Source organism: Myotis brandtii, unplaced genomic scaffold (genome assembly GCF_000412655.1).
Source record: "Myotis brandtii unplaced genomic scaffold, ASM41265v1 scaffold344, whole genome shotgun sequence".
Lineage (NCBI taxonomy): Eukaryota > Metazoa > Chordata > Mammalia > Chiroptera > Vespertilionidae > Myotis > Myotis brandtii.
The window spans coordinates 10,065,106-10,074,009 of NW_005363247.1; the positions used below are offsets into that span (position 1 = coordinate 10,065,106).

At 35.4% G+C, this 8,904-nt stretch overlaps 1 pseudogene; it reads right to left on the reverse strand.

The window, feature by feature from the left end:
- Window positions 1-325: 325 nt before the first annotated feature.
- Window positions 326-8,904, reverse strand: part of LOC102243468 — an 18,744-nt pseudogene continuing 10,165 nt past the window's right edge.

Sequence of the window (8,904 nt, forward strand, 5' to 3'; positions counted from 1 at the left end):
AATTTTAAAATCAATTTCAGATTAGTAGTGCTATATATAGGTAGCAAATATAGGTAGCAAATTCTAGTAAGATAAAGAAGGCGGCTATTTTTCTGAAGAAGATAAGTTATTTTGATGGTTTTACAATTGTTCATGGAGGAGTTTTAGACTGAAGGACTGTAGTGGTCGATCCCTCCTGTTCTGTTCAACCTATATTCATCTAGATAATTTTTCATTCTCACATTCAAACCCTTTGCCAAACCAGATCATAGGCTAGGAGACACCTTCCAGGAGGCCATGACTTTTTCATCAGATATTTCCGCCCTTTGCCAAACCAGATCATAGGCTAGGAGACACCTATTTTCTCCTTCCAGGAGGCCATGACTTTTTCATCAGATATTTCCAAAATTTTCATATCATTCTGGACATTTCCTAGTTTAATCAGGATAAACATACCAGATACCTATAAACCAACAGAGAATTCACATAATATTCCCCGTGCACTTCATTCCAAATAAGTGCTTTTTAGGTCCTCCCCTCTAGAATGTACTTTGACCTACAGCTCATTTTTGCTGCCTCTTTTACTGTATTTGTATCACATTTTATTCTGCCCTTTCAATGTCTTTTCTTTGTTTGTATGAATGATCTCTTCCTTGGATTTACTGGGTTACTAGAAGCCAGAAACCTTGTCTATAACTCAAAAAAGGTCCATTTCTCTCTAATCCTCAGGAAGATGCTCATATAATGTATTTGAATGTAGCAGAAAATGTATCAATCTACAACATCAGTGAAGATTGTCTCTGAACCTCCAGGGAAGCAACAGATATACTCAGAGAAAATTGCTTTCATGAGATTTTTCAATACATTTTAAAGAAATTAAGAAAAAAAATAAACTGGTTGTCAAAGTAAGCAAATTTCTTTTGCTGCCAAGTTCCTAATTTCAGAAGCTTAGAAATTATACGTCTATTCCTTATGGGTTGATTCAAAAATTACTATCAATTGCTATCACTTATTATTGGTTAAAATGTTGACTTTAAGGATTTTATCCATAATTCCATGTGGGTTACTTATCTTTCTAAAATGAAACTTGAAGCAATTTACTTCTTTTCTGTTTGTTTTTCCTCTTTTGGTAGAGAATAAGGACTGGTTGCTACAGCAACAGATTTATTCTACAAGTGCATTTGTGCTTTCATCAGATGTTCACTCTGACAGTGAATTCTGCCTTCTGAATGTCTGACTTTTAGAACCATAGCTAATTAAAAAACCTGCAACAATTCCATTCTGCTGCCCTAAATGCTAATACAAACCATGCAGTATTGAAGCAAATGTGGACAGCGAAAACAATTCTTTGAACAGAGAAAAGTAAGTAATTACATTTAAAATCTGTAGTCAAAAATATTAAATTTTAAATTATCTGTAGTTGCTGGATTTATTTATTTTTTTTAAAAAAAAAAACTTTGGGGAATGAAAAAATAATGTCAGTTTTCCTTTCTTCATTTTTTCCCTATCACTCTTTAACCAAGTACTTCACAAATACTCAGAAGTAAAATATTATATTGGATTTCAATGATTTGGCTTTTCAACTAAAGAATTTAACTTGATGCTCTGGACAGTTTTGTTCAGTAGTTAAGGGGCCAGCTGTGCATTCCATTCCTAGTCAAGGGCAGGTACGTCAGTTGCAGGCTCGATCCTCTGCATGGTCAAGGTATGTGCGGGAGGCAACCAATTGATGTGTCTCTTTCACATTAATATTTCTCTCTCTCTCCCTTCCTTCCACTCTTTAAAAAAATCAATTTATCAATTTTAAAAAAGTATCCTCAGGTGAGAATTTAAAAAAAAAGAATTTAACTCAAATCAGAGGAGGAGGTTAAATTGAAATGTTTGTATTTCTACTCTATGAACTACATTTTTATCTCTTATTGTTAACTTCTTAAAAACATGTTTCTGCCACATTGTCTGACTCAAAGTCTACTACAGAGCAATGATGATCAGAACAGCATGGCACTGGCAGAAAAACAGGCACACAGATCAATGGAACATAATTGAGAACCCAGAAATAAAACCACATGTATGTGGGCAAATAATTTCTGACTAAGGCTTCAAAAGCATACAATGGAGGAAAGAAAACCTTTTCAACAAACAATGCTGGGAAAATTGGAAAGCCACATTCAAAAGAATGAAACTAGACTACAGTTTGTTCTGATGTACAAAAATTATTTCAAAATGTATCAAAGACCTACATATACAATCTGAAACAATAAATTACGTAGAAGAAAACATAGGTATTAAACTTATGGAACTTAGGCTTAGAGAACATTTTATAAATTTGATCCCAAAGGCAAGGGAAGCAATGGCAAAAATAAATGAAAGGGACTATATCAAATTTAAAAGCTCCTATACAGCAAAATAAACCACCAACAAAACAGAAAGGCTGCCGACTGAATGGGAGAAGATATGTGCAAACAGCAGCTCTGAAAAGGGGTTAATATCCAAAATATATAAAGAATTCACAGAGGGCCCAAACTGGGTAGCTCAGTTGGTTAGAGCAGTGGTTCTCAACCTTGGCTGCACATTAGAATCACCTGGGAATCTTTTTAAAATCCTGATTTCTGGGCCTCATCCTCCGGAAATTCTGTTTCTTTGTTGTGGGGTGGGGCCACAAACCCCATAACAAAGAAACAGAATTTCCGGAGGAAAGAAACAGATTTTCCAGAGGATGAGGCCCAGAAATCAGGATTTTAAAAAGATTCCCAGGTGATTCTAATGTGCAGCCAAGGTTGAGAACCACGGGGTTAGAGCATTGTCCTGATATGCCAAGATTGTGGGCTCAAATCCCGGTCAGGACACATACAGGAATCTACCAATGAATGCATAAGTAAGTGGAGCAATAAGTTGATGTCTCTCTCTCTCTCTCTCTCTCTCTCTCCCTCTCTTTCTTGATGTCTCTCTCTCTCTCTCTGTCTCTCCCTCCCTCCCTTCCTGACTCTCTCTAAAATCAATAAGTAAAATTTTAAAAAACAGAACTCATACAACACCAAACATGCAAACAATCCAATTAAAAATGTGCAGAAGACCTGAACAGACACTTCTCCCAAGAAGACATACAAATGGCCAACAGATATATGAAAACATGCTCAACTTCACTAGCTATGAGGAAAATGAAAATCAAAACTACAATGAGATGCCATCTCATACCTGTTAGAATGGGTATTATTAACAAGACAAGTAATAATATGTGTTTGGGAGGTGGAGAAAAAGGAACCCTTATTCACTGCTGGTAGAAAGGTAAAAGTGTAGAGCCACTATGGAAAACAGTATTTGAGGTTCCTCCAAAAATTAAGAATAAAGATACCATATGACCCAACACCCCTCTTCTGGATATCTACCTAAAAAAACTTGAAAACATTTATTTGCAAAGATATATGAACCCCCATGTTCATTCCAGCATTATTCATGGTGGCCAACACAGAAACAACCAAAGTTTCCTTTGATAGATGATTGGATAAAGAAGATGTAGTACATATAGACAATGGAATACCACTCAGCCACAAGAAAAGATGAAATACTGCTATTAGCAACAGTATGGATGGACCTTGACAATATTATGCTAAGTGAAATAATTCAGTCAAAAACTAAGAACCATATGATTTCACTCATATGTGGGACATAAAACTGAAACTCATAGATACAGACATAGTATGGTGGTTACCATAAGGAAGTGGTTGGTGGAGCAGTAAAGGGAGCCAAATATATGGTGATGGAAGGTGATTTTGGGTGGCGGGCACACAATGCAACATACAGATCATGTATCATAGAAATGTACAATTGATACTTACATAATCTTATTAACCAATGTCACCCCAATACATTTAATTAAAATAAAAAAAGCTGAAGAATATACATATTACATTGGAAAACAAAACTGATTATTCAAAGCTTTTCTTTTGTCAATTTTTAAAAGAGCAAAGAGGTTAAATATGTCCAACCTAAAAGAAGCTTTTGAAAAGTAAACCAATAGAGCAAAAATGAACAAAAAAAAATCAGCAAAAAGGAAGCTAAAGTTGAGGAAATTTCTTAAAAAGTAAAACACAAAGACCCAGAGAAGTGAAAAGAGGAGTAAATACAGAACAAGTCCAGGAGGTACAATATTCAGTTACTGCCCCCAGCACTGTAATGATTCCATCTACAGGATGACTCCCAATTGACTATTTCACAAGAGCATCACTTTTTCTTTCTCTTCTGCCATTCTGCACCAAACTCTACTTATTCCCACACTGTTAGCATTGTTAGCACGTGTATGCTCCAATTTCACTAGGCAGTAATAAAACAATAACAAAAAACAGTTAATAGATCCCAAAGAGCTAGAATAATTTCCTTTCGTTAAGAAATTATAATAGATTGCTTCCCAAAATTCCATTCTTCACTAGGCAGTAATAAAACAATAACAAAACAACAACAAAGAGCTAGAATAATTTCTTTTCATTAAGAAATTATAATAGATTGCTTCCCAAAATTCCATTTTGAAAGAAATTCCAGTCTTTTTCTATAATTTTATTCCTCAAGTACTCACAGAACCTGTAGAATAATTTATATTGGTTTACTTTTTTATTATCATTATTATCTGCCAGAAAAACACAGAAATACTCCTTAAGACCAGGTGCTGTAATTTACTGAGATCTACGTGCCTTTGAGTTTTCTGCTCCACGTATTTTATTTGGCTACAAGTAACAATTTGGAGCCTAAATATTTTATGTGTAAAGATGCATCCTGCAGCATTGTTTCAGAGCAGACTCTTGGAAAGCCTCTAAAAATCAATCAATAATATATTTGTAAAATAAATTATGTATATCCTTACCAAAGAAAATTGCTTAAAGAATGACATGCATCTCTATTAACTGACATGAAATAGACAAAGCCTATATGCAAAGAATGTCCATTATACATGGTTGACAAACAGCATTTTTGTATCTAATTCATACAAATTATATTATTTATAGAAAATTATATGGAAAGGTGTTCATTAAAATATTGGTTATAATTTGAGCAGCAGTCCCTTTTTGATTTCCTAGATAAAATTTTCTATTTAAATATTCATAATCTTTTTAAACCCTCAAAAGACTTGAAAAAGGCAGTTATTGACTACTGAATTAAAATACCAATTTTTTAGATCTCTATATCTTAAACCTTCTAAATAGTATAATTACATACATATTTATAAATGCTGACATTGTTTTCTAATTCTCTGAGATAATGTTGTAATGAAACCTGTTAAACATAAAATGGCATAAATGCCCTCAATAGTGTGATATGGAACACCTGCTCTGCACGTGTTTTCTCATCTGGAGACGGGCGTATTAATTTCCTGCGGTTTCAGTAACAAATTGCTCCACACTTGGTGGCTTAAAACAACAGAAATTTAGTCTTGAGTCAATAGCTTAAAGTAGCTTTCTCCCTAATATATCAATCACACTAATTGCTTTTTCTTATTAGTGTATAACTTGCCTCTTGCTTAAAGTGCACAAACTGGTTTGCATAGAATGTAATTACTTTTATTTAATTTTAATTGTTAAACACAAAACAGTCATATATATCTGGATATTAGAATATAAAATGAAAAAAGAATCATAAATAAACATATTTATAAAATCACTATTAGAATTTTCTTCTTATTCTTAGACTCACTGAATCAAAGGTTATATCTGGTGAAAACAAGAGAGTTACTCAAATTTGGACAATTAGACTTTAACAGAATTTATAATAACTTGCTTTCATAGAAAGCATAATAAAGTTTAATACTAAAATTAAAATCCCATTATTAAAAAAATTAAATATATTTTTATTGATTTCAGAGAGGAAGGGATGCTGGAGGCTAATTCCAGCAGGTCATAAATGCAAGAAGTTCATCAAAAAGTTGATGGAACTTGGGGCTTCAGCAGGGCTGAAGATCTACATATTATTGCCTGCTGCCAGACAGCTGAGGGCAGTTCCCCCAAACTGATCATCTTTTACTGTTTACCAAACCTTACCTTTGATATGTACATCTGCTTTGCTTTAGGGCAAAATGTGTTAATAAAAAGCTAGGGGTCCGGACTTTCTGAGAGCTTAGTCACTAGAACTAAGTTTCCATCTGGCTCCCCCTGCCTTCCAAATTCATATTTCTTCTCTAGTCTATATTCATTTATGCAAGGCCCTTTTCCAGATTCCTGAACCCTTGTAGATGCGGAAAAGACCCCAGCAAAGGGAGAAGAAGAGATAGATAGAAACATCAATGATTAGAGATGATCATTGATCGGCTGCCTCCTGCATGCCCCTTACTAGGGATTGAGCCTGCAACCCAAGTATGTGCCCTTGGCCAGAATAGAACCAGGGACCCTTCAGTCCGCAGGCTGACGCCCTGAGTCTATGCACTGAATCAAACCAGGTAAGGCTAAAATTCCATTATCAACTCAAAAAAGATTCCAAAGCATTCAATCTAAAACTCTTATAATTTTCCATCACAGTCTAGATCTCTCACCTTCCTAACAAGAGCTGTTACAAGTAACCATATTATACATACTTTTATTTCCTCTTTATATCTGTCATTTGTTTCTTACAGTTACCATGCGTTGCTTATGGGTGGTTGGAAATTTCAACTATGTCTCTCATGTCAGAATATACCCATTTTCCATAGGTATTTAAATTATATAATGAATAGGTTGAGAATGCTTTGCAACTATAGTCTTATTTGAAAGAAAACTGACTTTTGAAATAAAGAGGAAGTTAGAATCACTACATATTATTAAGATAAAGCTATAGATTAAAAGATAGACAATATCATATAGAAATAATTAAAGAACAAAATCCATTAGGAGCAATAATTTTTCTGCTCCTTATGTTGAAGTATCACTTTAAATTTGCTTTATAAAAGAAATGCCCCTTCATTGTTTTCTATGAATTTCCTAATAAGTACAACTATATGCCAAATCTGTGTTTTCCTCTTTTCCAACCAGAGGTTTTATGTGCAGTTACCCCACTATCTCAAAAAACTACCATCTATGTGTTCATGAATTAATATACATCAAATGGTTTCAAACAATGTCTTAGTCCACTAGGGCTGCTATAATTAACATCCCAGAGACTGGGTGGCTTACAAACAACAGACATTTACTTCTCACATTTCTAGAGGCTGGGAAGAAGGGACTGGTGAGCCCTTGCTTCCTCACTGACTGCTGTGTTTTCATGGTAACCTCACATGATGAAAGGAGTATGGGAATCTACATATATAAAATCCTAAGCGACCCAATGCCCAAACGACCAAATGACCAGTCGCTATGACATGCACTGACCACCAGGGGACAGATGCTCAATGCAGGAGCTGCCCCCTGGTGGTCAGTGCACTCCCACAGCCAGCCAACCTCCCATGGTCCCTCCCCCTGGCTGGCCCCAATCGGCTTGATTGGGATTGAGCGAGATGGTCCTGATCAGCCCTGATTGCCAGGCTGAAGGACCCCATCCATGCACGAATTCATGCACTGGGCCTCTAGTAATATCTCTTATAGGGGCACTGATCCTTTTCAGGTGAATTTTGTCTTCATTAACTTTTTCTCCATTATTTTTAAATACTATAAAACAAAAAAGTTTGCTTTTCTCTACCATGAATGTTCACTGAGTAGCCTTGAAATTATAAAGAAAACTGACAATTATCTGGATCAAGAGAAAGAAATTTTACAAAAGCTGTGATCACACTAATGATATAGAAGAAAAAGTATTACTTATCAGTAGTGCATCTATGAATAATTCATTTTAAATAATCAATGCTTACTATGTATAGTAAATCTGTCTCTTCCTATATGTGGAGGCTACAATCAAAGGTGAACTCTAATGTGTCACAGGATTCTACAATCCCGCCCCTGGGATTGCAAATTTGGGTGCTCCTGTATTGGGTGCATATATGTTTACCAGAGTTATATCCCCTTGTTGAATTGATCCCTTTAGTATTATGAAGTGGCCTTCCTTATCTTTTGTTACGGCCTTCACTTTGAGGTCTATTTTGTCACTTATAAGTATTGCTACCCCAGCCGTTTTTTTGTTTCCATTCGCCTGAAAAATATTTTTCCATCCCTTCACTATCAGACTGTGTGAGTCCTTTGTTCTGAGGTGGGTCTCTTGTAAACAGCAGATATATTGGTCATGTTTTCTAATCCATTCAGCTACCCTATGTTTTTGATTGGAGCATTTAATCCATTTACATTTAAGGTTATTGTTGACGGGTACTTGTTGCCATTTTTATTCTTTATGCCTGTGTTCCTTTTCCCCTTCCTATTTCTTCTTTTTACAGCAGTCCCTTTAGCATTTCTTGCATTGGTGGCTTGGTGCTAATAAATTCTCTTAGCCCTTTTTTGTCTATGAAGCTCCTTATTTCACCTTCAATTTTGAATGATAGCCTTTCTGGGTATGGTATTCTTGGATTCAGTCCCTTGCTTTGCATCATTTTGTATATTTCATTCCATTCCCTTCTGGCCTGATGTGTTTCTGTTGAGGAATCAGTTGATAGTCTAATGAGAGATCCCTTATAGGTAACTTTCTGTCTCTCTCTTGCAGTGTTTAAGATTCTTACTTTGTCATTGGTATTTGCCAATTTAATTATGTGCCTTGGTGTTGGTCTTTTGGGGTTCATCTTGTTTGGGACTCTGTGTGCTTCTTGAGATTGTGTGAGTTTTTTCTTCCCAGTATCAGGGAAGTTTTCTGTCATTATTTCTTCAAACAGGTTTTCTATTCCTTGCTCCGTTTCCTCTCCTTCTGGTACCCCTATTATGTGGATGTTGTTTCGTTTCGTATTGTCCCAGAGATCCCTTAGGCTCTTCTCCTGCTTTTTAAGTTTTTTTCCAGTTGCTGCTCTGCTTGGGTATTTTTTCCTACCTTGTCTTCTAGCTCGCTGATGCAGTC